Below are 14,158 nucleotides of genomic sequence, written 5' to 3'. Positions count from 1 at the left end.
CCCGCCTTTCCTCTTTTTATATTCGCCGGTAATTGGGTGATAGATAATACAAAACGCATTCGAATGAGGGAGTGTGGAAGAGCGGAACTCTATGCGCAGAGCCACTGTTCCCTCGCGCATGCATGCTAGATCCACCCCGCGAGGTTGACCACGTCCCAATATTGAAAAGGAGAGCAATCCTTTCCAGAGTCTCCTTATCATTAATTGTTATAACGGGTATAAAGAAAACTGTCTTAAATCGTTAGTCAGACAGCAGAGCACAATTAGTTGGACCCTCTTACCTTCGCCAGTCCAGTATCGGCTTCCTGCGCATGCTCAGAGGGGAGACATTGTTCCCATGGTCCTGTGCACGGAGACCCTTACTGAACGAAACCTAAGGTCGACAGGTTAGCAAAGGGTCATTTTTGATGAATGAATAAATGTCCAATTGGAACAATGAATCCAGACTGTCCTAAATAGTTGTGTACAATGGCACACGTATTCTCGAAACACCTCACATCACATCAAGTACTCATCAGATATTGGGGAGAAGGAACTTCAACGAAGCGTAAATCTATATAGTGGAGCCTCACTAAGCCCCATATAGAGTTTAAAAGTAATTGTACTACAGTTAACATACAGTTCTTCACTTACTGGTGGAAAGTAAAGAAAGATGTTATTGTCATGGAGTATCAAAGTGGAGGTAGATGGGTCTGGGTGGGCAGGGGGGCAGCATGCACAATTGAGTGGGGTGAGCTGGAGGTGCAAACTGAGATGTGTTTGCATCCAAAAAAGGGACCCGCAACCAGAGGCTGCTCAATTACTATAAAAAACAAAAAGTGTGGGGGGGGGTCCAGGGGAATATTAAACGACCTGTTTGCTCGATCCCCTACTGACAAGATTATAAACACATAACAGAGTAGACCAGGTCAATAAACGGTGTGTGACCATACAAGTACTGTGAAACAATTGGATGCATGTATGAACCAATGATGTTGATAAATGCGAAACACATATTATTGTGAAAAACATAAACTAGAACAATTTCCATCAGTCCACCATACGAGTGGAATTCTCGTCATGTGGAAATTGTTAATCGTACCATTCCGCATCCGACCTAGTAGTGTTGGTGCGGGGATGGCTAGCACTAATCTTACTAGAACATTTGTCATCGACTAGTGTGAACTAAAGTGCAGTGCTCAAATAATAATAATGTTTAAAATTAACTACACAGATCCTGGAAAATGTTTAAACAGAAAACTATGTGTTAAAGGTTAAAAACACGCTGGGTGGTAAGACCACCCTGTAGCGCTATGCACAATGGTCGACATGTTTCAGCCAAAAAGGGGGCATTGCCCCGGCTTTCTTCAGGACCTTATAATATAAGATAGCTACTGCAGATCTATATGATATACTGGCTAAGAGTATCAGTAAATGTACTTGAAGATGGTACATATCTACCAGGAGCCTGGAACGCTTAGTTCGCCCACTGGAGGGAAAGAAGCACATCTTCTTCCTAATAAAGACAAGGGGTCTCGTTAGTTCTTACAACATTAGTTAACCCACATACAGCCTCATGCATACACAAATAATCGTATGGACAGACACACCTGCATGAATGATTTACATTCAGCATATCAAAACAGCATATTGGCTGAATCAGCTAGAGGCATTTCCTCTAGTGATACTCACCCAGCTTTTTGTGGGTGACGGCCTCACCTCACCCGGCGACCGCTCGGGAGTATGAGGCCCCGCTCTGTAGTGTAGAAACAAAGACACAGTCAGCACACAACTGTAAAGTGCCCAACCTAATTAGTCTACACATATATAACCCAACAAACGTGTGGCAGGCACCCACCCACCCATTCAACCAAAAACCAGTCTACACAGAAACTTTTATGGGCCACTTGAAGATATTTCTAGTGTATCAGTATACAGTAAGAACGCGAATGTACCTCTAAAACCGGTCACATTCACGCATTGATTGAAAATAACTTAATCCAACCCACAAAGGGACACTCTAAGAACGCAAATGTACCGCTAAACCTGGTCACATTCACATGTTGTTGTAGAATAACTTAGTCTAACCCACGGAGGGGTATATGTTCCAAAATAACCCTATAAATCACCCAAAGGCACAGAGACATTACTAGTACCTAGGGAATAGAGACAACCAAGTCTACAGTGGGAGAGAGAGTCATTCGAGGTTAAGAGCATGCTAGATCTCTTTACTTAGTTACATTAGAATGGTATCTCCCCTCGACAAATGACGACTGATGTGAAGCGATCCATATCAAGAAAAGGCCTCCGGTAGCTCACCTGTCCGTCGGTGCCCCGGATGCAAACCAAGCGGAAATGGGAGGTGAACACAATCCCGCCTTTCGTCTTTTTATATTCGCCGGTAATTGGGTGATAGATAATACAAAACGCATTCGAATGAGGGAGTGTGGAAGAGCGGAACTCTATGCGCAGAGCCACTGTTCCCTCGCGCATGCGTGCTAGATCCACCCCGCGAGGTTGACCACGTCCCAATATTGAAAAGGAGAGCAATCCTTTCCAGAGTCTCCTTATCATTAATTGTTATAACGGGTATAAAGAAAACTGTCTTAAATCGTTAGTCAGACAGCAGAGCACAATTAGTTGGACCCTCTTACCTTCGCCAGTCCAGTATCGGCTTCCTGCGCATGCTCAGAGGGAAGACATTGTTCCCATGGTCCTGTGCACGGAGACCCTTACTGAACGAAACCTAAGGTCGACAGGTTAGCAAAGGGTCATTTTTGATGAATGAATAAATGTCCAATTGGAACAATGAATCCAGACTGTCCTAAATAGTTGTGTACAATGGCACACGTATTCTCGAAACACCTCACATCACATCAAGTACTCATCAGATATTGGGGAGAAGGAACTTCAACGAAGCGTAAATCTATATAGTGGAGCCTCACTAAGCCCCATATAGAGTTTAAAAGTAATTGTACTACAGTTAACATACAGTTCTTCACTTACTGGTGGAAAGTAAAGAAAGATGTTATTGTCATGGAGTATCAAAGTGGAGGTAGATGGGTCTGGGTGGGCAGGGGGGCAGCATGCACAATTGAGTTGGGTGAGCTGGAGGTGCAAACTGAGATGTGTTTGCATCCAAAAAAGGGACCCGCAACCAGAGGCTGCTCAATTACTATAAAAAACAAAAAGTGTGGGGGGGTCCAGGGGAATATTAAACGACCTGTCTGCTCGATCCCCTACTGACAAGATTATAAACACATAACAGAGTAGACCAGGTCAATAAACGGTGTGTGACCATACAAGTACTGTGAAACAATTGGATGCATGTATGAACCAATGATGTTGATAAATGCGAAACACATATTATTGTGAAAAACATAAACTAGAACAATTTCCATCAGTCCACCATACGAGTGGAATTCTCGTCATGTGGAAATTGTTAATCGTACCATGCCGCATCCGACCTAGTAGTGTCGGTGCGGGGATGGCTAGCACTAATCTTACTAGAACATTTGTCATTGACTAGTGTGAACTAAAGTGCAGTGCTCAAATAAAAATAATGTTTAAAATTAACTACACAGATCCTGGAAAATGTTTAAACAGAAAACTATGTGTTAAAGGTTAAAAACATGCTGGGTGGTAAGACCACCCTGTAGCGCTATGCACAATGGTCGACATGTTTCAGCCAAAAAGGGGGCATTGCCCCGGCTTTCTTCAGGACCTTATAATATAAGATAGCTACTGCAGATCTATATGATATACTGGCTAAGAGTATCAGTAAATGTACTTGAAGATGGTACATATCTACCAGGAGCCTGGAACGCTTAGTTCGCCCACTGGAGGGAAAGAAGCACATCTTCTTCCTAATAAAGACAAGGGGTCTCGTTAGTTCTTACAACATTAGTTAACCCACATACAGCCTCATGCATACACAAATAATCGTATGGACAGACACACCTGCATGAATGATTTACATTCAGCATATCAAAACAGCATATTGGCTGAATCAGCTAGAGGCATTTCCTCTAGTGATACTCACCCAGCTTTTTGTGGGTGACGGCCTCACCTCACCCGGCGACCGCTCGGGAGTATGAGGCCCCGCTCTGTAGTGTAGAAACAAAGACACAGTCAGCACACAACTGTAAAGTGCCCAACCTAATTAGTCTACACATATATAACCCAACAAACGTGTGGCAGGCACCCACCCACCCATTCAACCAAAAACCAGTCTACACAGAAACTTTTATGGGCCACTTGAAGATATTTCTAGTGTATCAGTATACAGTAAGAACGCGAATGTACCTCTAAAACCGGTCACATTCACGCATTGATGGAAAATAACTTAATCCAACCCACAAAGGGACACTCTAAGAACGCAAATGTACCGCTAAACCTGGTCACATTCACATGTTGTTGTAGAATAACTTAGTCTAACCCACGGAGGGGTATATGTTCCAAAATAACCCTATAAATCACCCAAAGGCACAGAGACATTACTAGTACCTAGGGAATAGAGACAACCAAGTCTACAGTGGGAGAGAGAGTCATTCGAGGTTAAGAGCATGCTAGATCTCTTTACTTAGTTACATTAGAATGGTATCTCCCCTCGACAAATGACGACTGATGTGAAGCGATCCATATCAAGAAAAGGCCTCCGGTAGCTCACCTGTCCGTCGGTGCCCCGGATGCAAACCAAGCGGAAATGGGAGGTGAACACAATCCCGCCTTTCCTCTTTTTATATTCGCCGGTAATTGGGTGATAGATAATACAAAACGCATTCGAATGAGGGAGTGTGGAAGAGCGGAACTCTATGCGCAGAGCCACTGTTCCCTCGCGCATGCGTGCTAGATCCACCCCGCGAGGTTGACCACGTCCCAATATTGAAAAGGAGAGCAATCCTTTCCAGAGTCTCCTTATCATTAATTGTTATAACGGGTATAAAGAAAACTGTCTTAAATCGTTAGTCAGACAGCAGAGCACAATTAGTTGGACCCTCTTACCTTCGCCAGTCCAGTATCGGCTTCCTGCGCATGCTCAGAGGGGAGACATTGTTCCCATGGTCCTGTGCACGGAGACCCTTACTGAACGAAACCTAAGGTCGACAGGTTAGCAAAGGGTCATTTTTGATGAATGAATAAATGTCCAATTGGAACAATGAATCCAGACTGTCCTAAATAGTTGTGTACAATGGCACACGTATTCTCGAAACACCTCACATCACATCAAGTACTCATCAGATATTGGGGAGAAGGAACTTCAACGAAGCGTAAATCTATATAGTGGAGCCTCACTAAGCCCCATATAGAGTTTAAAAGTAATTGTACTACAGTTAACATACAGTTCTTCACTTACTGGTGGAAAGTAAAGAAAGATGTTATTGTCATGGAGTATCAAAGTGGAGGTAGATGGGTCTGAGTGGGCAGGGGGGCAGCATGCACAATTGAGTTGGGTGAGCTGGAGGTGCAAACTGAGATGTGTTTGCATCCAAAAAAGGGACCCGCAACCAGAGGCTGCTCAATTACTATAAAAAACAAAAAGTGTGGGGGGGTCCAGGGGAATATTAAACGACCTGTCTGCTCGATCCCCTACTGACAAGATTATAAACACATAACAGAGTAGACCAGGTCAATAAACGGTGTGTGACCATACAAGTACTGTGAAACAATTGAATGCATGTATGAACCAATGATGTTGATAAATGCGAAACACATATTATTGTGAAAAACATAAACTAGAACAATTTCCATCAGTCCACCATACGAGTGGAATTCTCGTCATGTGGAAATTGTTAATCGTACCATGCCGCATCCGACCTAGTAGTGTCGGTGCGGGGATGGCTAGCACTAATCTTACTAGAACATTTGTCATCGACTAGTGTGAACTAAAGTGCAGTGCTCAAATAATAATAATGTTTAAAATTAACTACACAGATCCTGGAAAATGTTTAAACAGAAACTATGTGTTAAAGGTTAAAAACACGCTGGGTGGTAAGACCACCCTGTAGCGCTATGCACAATGGTCGACATGTTTCAGCCAAAAAGGGGGCATTGCCCCGGCTTTCTTCAGGACCTTATAATATAAGATAGCTACTGCAGATCTATATGATATACTGGCTAAGAGTATCAGTAAATGTACTTGAAGATGGTACATATCTACCAGGAGCCTGGAACGCTTAGTTCGCCCACTGGAGGGAAAGAAGCACATCTTCTTCCTAATAAAGACAAGGGGTCTCGTTAGTTCTTACAACATTAGTTAACCCACATACAGCCTCATGCATACACAAATAATCGTATGGACAGACACACCTGCATGAATGATTTACATTCAGCATATCAAAACAGCATATTGGCTGAATCAGCTAGAGGCATTTCCTCTAGTGATACTCACCCAGCTTTTTGTGGGTGACGGCCTCACCTCACCCGGCGACCGCTCGGGAGTATGAGGCCCCGCTCTGTAGTGTAGAAACAAAGACACAGTCAGCACACAACTGTAAAGTGCCCAACCTAATTAGTCTACACATATATAACCCAACAAACGTGTGGGAGGCACCCACCCACCCATTCAACCAAAAACCAGTCTACACAGAAACTTTTATGGGCCACTTGAAGATATTTCTAGTGTATCAGTATACAGTAAGAACGCGAATGTACCTCTAAAACCGGTCACATTCACGCATTGATGGAAAATAACTTAATCCAACCCACAAAGGGACACTCTAAGAACGCAAATGTACCGCTAAACCTGGTCACATTCACATGTTGTTGTAGAATAACTTAGTCTAACCCACGGAGGGGTATATGTTCCAAAATAACCCTATAAATCACCCAAAGGCACAGAGACATTACTAGTACCTAGGGAATAGAGACAACCAAGTCTACAGTGGGAGAGAGAGTCATTCGAGGTTAAGAGCATGCTAGATCTCTTTACTTAGTTACATTAGAATGGTATCTCCCCTCGACAAATGACGACTGATGTGAAGCGATCCATATCAAGAAAAGGCCTCCGGTAGCTCACCTGTCCGTCGGTGCCCCGGATGCAAACCAAGCGGAAATGGGAGGTGAACACAATCCCGCCTTTCCTCTTTTTATATTCGCCGGTAATTGGGTGATAGATAATACAAAACGCATTCGAATGAGGGAGTGTGGAAGAGCGGAACTCTATGCGCAGAGCCACTGTTCCCTCGCGCATGCGTGCTAGATCCACCCCGCGAGGTTGACCACGTCCCAATATTGAAAAGGAGAGCAATCCTTTCCAGAGTCTCCTTATCATTAATTGTTATAACGGGTATAAAGAAAACTGTCTTAAATCATTAGTCAGACAGCAGAGCACAATTAGTTGGACCCTCTTACCTTCGCCAGTCCAGTATCGGCTTCCTGCACATGCTCAGAGGGGAGACATTGTTCCCATGGTCCTGTGCACGGAGACCCTTACTGAACGAAACCTAAGGTCGACAGGTTAGCAAAGGGTCATTTTTGATGAATGAATAAATGTCCAATTGGAACAATGAATCCAGACTGTCCTAAATAGTTGTGTACAATGGCACACGTATTCTCGAAACACCTCACATCACATCAAGTACTCATCAGATATTGGGGAGAAGGAACTTCAACGAAGCGTAAATCTATATAGTGGAGCCTCACTAAGCCCCATATAGAGTTTAAAAGTAATTGTACTACAGTTAACATACAGTTCTTCACTTACTGGTGGAAAGTAAAGAAAGATGTTATTGTCATGGAGTATCAAAGTGGAGGTAGATGGGTCTGGGTGGGCAGGGGGGCAGCATGCACAATTGAGTTGGGTGAGCTGGAGGTGCAAACTGAGATGTGTTTGCATCCAAAAAAGGGACCCGCAACCAGAGGCTGCTCAATTACTATAAAAAACAAAAAGTGCGGGGGGGGTTCAGGGGAATATTAAACGACCTGTCTGCTCGATCCCCTACTGACAAGATTATAAACACATAACAGAGTAGACCAGGTCAATAAACGGTGTGTGACCATACAAGTACTGTGAAACAATTGGATGCATGTATGAACCAATGATGTTGATAAATGCGAAACACATATTATTGTGAAAAACATAAACTAGAACAATTTCCATCAGTCCACCATACGAGTGGAATTCTCGTCATGTGGAAATTGTTAATCGTACCATGCCGCATCCGACCTAGTAGTGTCGGTGCGGGGATGGCTAGCACTAATCTTACTAGAACATTTGTCATCGACTAGTGTGAACTAAAGTGCAGTGCTCAAATAATAATAATGTTTAAAATTAACTACACAGATCCTGGAAAATGTTTAAACAGAAAACTATGTGTTAAAGGTTAAAAACACGCTGGGTGGTAAGACCACCCTGTAGCGCTATGCACAATGGTCGACATGTTTCAGCCAAAAAGGGGGCATTGCCCCGGCTTTCTTCAGGACCTTATAATATAAGATAGCTACTGCAGATCTATATGATATACTGGCTAAGAGTATCAGTAAATGTACTTGAAGATGGTACATATCTACCAGGAGCCTGGAACGCTTAGTTCGCCCACTGGAGGGAAAGAAGCACATCTTCTTCCTAATAAAGACAAGGGGTCTCGTTAGTTCTTACAACATTAGTTAACCCACATACAGCCTCATGCATACACAAATAATCGTATGGACAGACACACCTGCATGAATGATTTACATTCAGCATATCAAAACAGCATATTGGCTGAATCAGCTAGAGGCATTTCCTCTAGTGATACTCACCCAGCTTTTTGTGGGTGACGGCCTCACCTCACCCGGCGACCGCTCGGGAGTATGAGGCCCCGCTCTGTAGTGTAGAAACAAAGACACAGTCAGCACACAACTGTAAAGTGCCCAACCTAATTAGTCTACACATATATAACCCAACAAACGTGTGGCAGGCACCCACCCACCCATTCAACCAAAAACCAGTCTACACAGAAACTTTTATGGGCCACTTGAAGATATTTCTAGTGTATCAGTATACAGTAAGAACGCGAATGTACCTCTAAAACCGGTCACATTCACGCATTGATGGAAAATAACTTAATCCAACCCACAAAGGGACACTCTAAGAACGCAAATGTACCGCTAAACCTGGTCACATTCACATGTTGCTGTAGAATAACTTAGTCTAACCCACGGAGGGGTATATGTTCCAAAATAACCCTATAAATCACCCAAAGGCACAGAGACATTACTAGTACCTAGGGAATAGAGACAACCAAGTCTACAGTGGGAGAGAGAGTCATTCGAGGTTAAGAGCATGCTAGATCTCTTTACTTAGTTACATTAGAATGGTATCTCCCCTCGACAAATGACGACTGATGTGAAGCGATCCATATCAAGAAAAGGCCTCCGGTAGCTCACCTGTCCGTCGGTGCCCCGGATGCAAACCAAGCGGAAATGGGAGGTGAACACAATCCCGCCTTTCCTCTTTTTATATTCGGCGGTAATTGGGTGATAGATAATACAAAACGCATTCGAATGAGGGAGTGTGGAAGAGCGGAACTCTATGCGCAGAGCCACTGTTCCCTCGCGCATGCGTGCTAGATCCACCCCGCGAGGTTGACCACGTCCCAATATTGAAAAGGAGAGCAATCCTTTCCAGAGTCTCCTTATCATTAATTGTTATAACGGGTATAAAGAAAACTGTCTTAAATCGTTAGTCAGACAGCAGAGCACAATTAGTTGGACCCTCTTACCTTCGCCAGTCCAGTATCGGCTTCCTGCGCATGCTCAGAGGGGAGACATTGTTCCCATGGTCCTGTGCACGGAGACCCTTACTGAACGAAACCTAAGGTCGACAGGTTAGCAAAGGGTCATTTTTGATGAATGAATACATGTCCAATTGGAACAATGAATCCAGACTGTCCTAAATAGTTGTGTACAATGGCACACGTATTCTCGAAACACCTCACATCACATCAAGTACTCATCAGATATTGGGGAGAAGGAACTTCAACGAAGCGTAAATCTATATAGTGGAGCCTCACTAAGCCCCATATAGAGTTTAAAAGTAATTGTACTACAGTTAACATACAGTTCTTCACTTACTGGTGGAAAGTAAAGAAAGATGTTATTGTCATGGAGTATCAAAGTGGAGGTAGATGGGTCTGGGTGGGCAGGGGGGCAGCATGCACAATTGAGTTGGGTGAGCTGGAGGTGCAAACTGAGATGTGTTTGCATCCAAAAAAGGGACCCGCAACCAGAGGCTGCTCAATTACTATAAAAAACAAAAAGTGCGGGGGGGGTTCAGGGGAATATTAAACGACCTGTCTGCTCGATCCCCTACTGACAAGATTATAAACACATAACAGAGTAGACCAGGTCAATAAACGGTGTGTGACCATACAAGTACTGTGAAACAATTGGATGCATGTATGAACCAATGATGTTGATAAATGCGAAACACATATTATTGTGAAAAACATAAACTAGAACAATTTCCATCAGTCCACCATACGAGTGGAATTCTCGTCATGTGGAAATTGTTAATCGTACCATGCCGCATCCGACCTAGTAGTGTCGGTGCGGGGATGGCTAGCACTACAGAAAACTATGTGTTAAAGGTTAAAAACACGCTGGGTGGTAAGACCACCCTGTAGCGCTATGCACAATGGTCGACATGTTTCAGCCAAAAAGGGGGCATTGCCCCGGCTTTCTTCAGGACCTTATAATATAAGATAGCTACTGCAGATCTATATGATATACTGGCTAAGAGTATCAGTAAATGTACTTGAAGATGGTACATATCTACCAGGAGCCTGGAACGCTTAGTTCGCCCACTGGAGGGAAAGAAGCACATCTTCTTCCTAATAAAGACAAGGGGTCTCGTTAGTTCTTACAACATTAGTTAACCCACATACAGCCTCATGCATACACAAATAATCGTATGGACAGACACACCTGCATGAATGATTTACATTCAGCATATCAAAACAGCATATTGGCTGAATCAGCTAGAGGCATTTCCTCTAGTGATACTCACCCAGCTTTTTGTGGGTGACGGCCTCACCTCACCCGGCGACCGCTCGGGAGTATGAGGCCCCGCTCTGTAGTGTAGAAACAAAGACACAGTCAGCACACAACTGTAAAGTGCCCAACCTAATTAGTCTACACATATATAACCCAACAAACGTGTGGCAGGCACCCACCCACCCATTCAACCAAAAACCAGTCTACACAGAAACTTTTATGGGCCACTTGAAGATATTTCTAGTGTATCAGTATACAGTAAGAACGCGAATGTACCTCTAAAACCGGTCACATTCACGCATTGATGGAAAATAACTTAATCCAACCCACAAAGGGACACTCTAAGAACGCAAATGTACCGCTAAACCTGGTCACATTCACATGTTGTTGTAGAATAACTTAGTCTAACCCACGGAGGGGTATATGTTCCAAAATAACCCTATAAATCACCCAAAGGCACAGAGACATTACTAGTACCTAGGGAATAGAGACAACCAAGTCTACAGTGGGAGAGTGAGTCATTCGAGGTTAAGAGCATGCTAGATCTCTTTACTTAGTTACATTAGAATGGTATCTCCCCTCGACAAATGACGACTGATGTGAAGCGATCCATATCAAGAAAAGGCCTCCGGTAGCTCACCTGTCCGTCGGTGCCCCGGATGCAAACCAAGCGGAAATGGGAGGTGAACACAATCCCGCCTTTCCTCTTTTTATATTCGCCGGTAATTGGGTGATAGATAATACAAAACGCATTCGAATGAGGGAGTGTGGAAGAGCGGAACTCTATGCGCAGAGCCACTGTTCCCTCGCGCATGCGTGCTAGATCCACCCCGCGAGGTTGACCACGTCCCAATATTGAAAAGGAGAGCAATCCTTTCCAGAGTCTCCTTATCATTAATTGTTATAACGGGTATAAAGAAAACTGTCTTAAATCGTTAGTCAGACAGCAGAGCACAATTAGTTGGACCCTCTTACCTTCGCCAGTCCAGTATCGGCTTCCTGCGCATGCTCAGAGGGGAGACATTGTTCCCATGGTCCTGTGCACGGAGACCCTTACTGAACGAAACCTAAGGTCGACAGGTTAGCAAAGGGTCATTTTTGATGAATGAATAAATGTCCAATTGGAACAATGAATCCAGACTGTCCTAAATAGTTGTGTACAATGGCACACGTATTCTCGAAACACCTCACATCACATCAAGTACTCATCAGATATTGGGGAGAAGGAACTTCAACGAAGCGTAAATCTATATAGTGGAGCCTCACTAAGCCCCATATAGAGTTTAAAAGTAATTGTACTACAGTTAACATACAGTTCTTCACTTACTGGTGGAAAGTAAAGAAAGATGTTATTGTCATGGAGTATCAAAGTGGAGGTAGATGGGTCTGGGTGGGCAGGGGGGCAGCATGCACAATTGAGTTGGGTGAGCTGGAGGTGCAAACTGAGATGTGTTTGCATCCAAAAAAGGGACCCGCAACCAGAGGCTGCTCAATTACTATAAAAAACAAAAAGTGTGGGGGGGTCCAGGGGAATATTAAACGACCTGTCTGCTCGATCCCCTACTGACAAGATTATAAACACATAACAGAGTAGACCAGGTCAATAAACGGTGTGTGACCATACAAGTACTGTGAAACAATTGGATGCATGTATGAACCAATGATGTTGATAAATGCGAAACACATATTATTGTGAAAAACATAAACTAGAACAATTTCCATCAGTCCACCATACGAGTGGAATTCTCGTCATGTGGAAATTGTTAATCGTACCATGCCGCATCCGACCTAGTAGTGTCGGTGCGGGGATGGCTAGCACTAATCTTACTAGAACATTTGTCATCGACTAGTGTGAACTAAAGTGCAGTGCTCAAATAATAATAATGTTTAAAATTAACTACACAGATCCTGGAAAATGTTTAAACAGAAAACTATGTGTTAAAGGTTAAAAACACGCTGGGTGGTAAGACCACCCTGTAGCGCTATGCACAATGGTCGACATGTTTCAGCCAAAAAGGGGGCATTGCCCCGGCTTTCTTCAGGACCTTATAATATAAGATAGCTACTGCAGATCTATATGATATACTGGCTAAGAGTATCAGTAAATGTACTTGAAGATGGTACATATCTACCAGGAGCCTGGAACGCTTAGTTCGCCCACTGGAGGGAAAGAAGCACATCTTCTTCCTAATAAAGACAAGGGGTCTCGTTAGTTCTTACAACATTAGTTAACCCACATACAGCCTCATGCATACACAAATAATCGTATGGACAGACACACCTGCATGAATGATTTACATTCAGCATATCAAAACAGCATATTGGCTGAATCAGCTAGAGGCATTTCCTCTAGTGATACTCACCCAGCTTTTTGTGGGTGACGGCCTCACCTCACCCGGCGACCGCTCGGGAGTATGAGGCCCCGCTCTGTAGTGTAGAAACAAAGACACAGTCAGCACACAACTGTAAAGTGCCCAACCTAATTAGTCTACACATATATAACCCAACAAACGTGTGGCAGGCACCCACCCACCCATTCAACCAAAAACCAGTCTACACAGAAACTTTTATGGGCCACTTGAAGATATTTCTAGTGTATCAGTATACAGTAAGAACGCGAATGTACCTCTAAAACCGGTCACATTCACGCATTGATGGAAAATAACTTAATCCAACCCACAAAGGGACACTCTAAGAACGCAAATGTACCGCTAAACCTGGTCACATTCACATGTTGTTGTAGAATAACTTAGTCTAACCCACGGAGGGGTATATGTTCCAAAATAACCCTATAAATCACCCAAAGGCACAGAGACATTACTAGTACCTAGGGAATAGAGACAACCAAGTCTACAGTGGGAGAGTGAGTCATTCGAGGTTAAGAGCATGCTAGATCTCTTTACTTAGTTACATTAGAATGGTATCTCCCCTCGACAAATGACGACTGATGTGAAGCGATCCATATCAAGAAAAGGCCTCCGGTAGCTCACCTGTCCGTCGGTGCCCCGGATGCAAACCAAGCGGAAATGGGAGGTGAACACAATCCCGCCTTTCCTCTTTTTATATTCGCCGGTAATTGGGTGATAGATAATACAAAACGCATTCGAATGAGGGAGTGTGGAAGAGCGGAACTCTATGCGCAGAGCCACTGTTCCCTCGCGCATGCGTGCTAGATCCACCCCGCGAGGTTGACCACGTCCCA

This window comes from Lissotriton helveticus, chromosome 10 (genome assembly GCF_964261635.1).
Source record: "Lissotriton helveticus chromosome 10, aLisHel1.1, whole genome shotgun sequence".
Classification (NCBI taxonomy): Eukaryota; Metazoa; Chordata; class Amphibia; order Caudata; family Salamandridae; genus Lissotriton; species Lissotriton helveticus.
This window is presented reverse-complemented; position numbering follows the sequence as displayed.